We start from the raw sequence: 1,030 nt of genomic DNA, 5'->3' as shown, positions 1-1,030 counted from the left end.
AGACAGACAGACAGACAGACAGACAGACAGACAGACAGACAGACAGACAGACAGACAGACAGACAGACAGACAGACAGACAGACAGACAAATAATAATATAATTACAGATATTTCCCAACAAAATTAGGTTTTTGCACGTGAATGCCAAAGAAAGGTGGGGTGGGGGTTGTAATCAAGTTTATGTTGATCGGCTCTACCCTAAGCCGGTGTCTGGGCAATTGAGCTAACGTTGGGCCTCATTTCTTTGGGACAATCGCATGTTGATATAATGAGTAAACAATGATCCATCGCACTTGTACATGAATTGCCTCAAAGCTTCTGAAGTGAAATATCTCAGTCTACCCCCAGGGGAAGCTGCAATGTCAGAAACAATGAAGAGAAAGATGACGGGGATCACGCAACAGGAGAATCACGTGCGCGCTACCGTGAGCTCAATGCCAACTGTTTAACAACGGTTTGGGGATCCAAACGGTTCGTGAGGTAACTGGAAATGTAGCCCTGGGCAATTTTCGGGGTGTATTATTCCTGTTTATGTTGTCGTGCGCACAGACGAAAATAGCTCGATATTTCTATGATTTCACCTGCGTCAGAACTGATGTTTCTATGCAATTTGGTATCTTGGCATCTGGTGATAATTTACCCACCTCCCTCCCTCCCTCCCCCGCCTCCATGCTTAATCCACCCCCACTGCCCTCCCCTTTGTTTTACCTCGTTCGAGATATCATAACCCCAACATTTCAGGAAGTTGGAGCACGCTGCTGGTTGACTTATTATTTTGTTCACTACTCCTCTCTTGTTTCTCTTTATCTTTCTTTCCTTTTCCCCGCACTGTATTGTGCGACGTTAGCTCTTTTGTTTTTGGAGTGAACAAGAGCGATTGAACACTATTAAGTGCAGGAGAAAAAGCAAGAGAGACAAGCAGAAATGCCAGAGCGAAAGACAAGAAACAAAACCTACCAGTGGCGCCCTCCATCTACGCCCTGCGGTTCTTTTTAACCCTATCATGGTGAGAATCTTGCCCGGGGGGGG

Source organism: Aplysia californica, unplaced genomic scaffold (genome assembly GCF_000002075.1).
Source record: "Aplysia californica isolate F4 #8 unplaced genomic scaffold, AplCal3.0 scaffold00018, whole genome shotgun sequence".
NCBI classification, from domain to species: Eukaryota; Metazoa; Mollusca; class Gastropoda; order Aplysiida; family Aplysiidae; genus Aplysia; species Aplysia californica.
The sequence above is the reverse complement of the archived record's forward strand: the minus strand, read 5'-3'. Positions refer to the sequence as shown.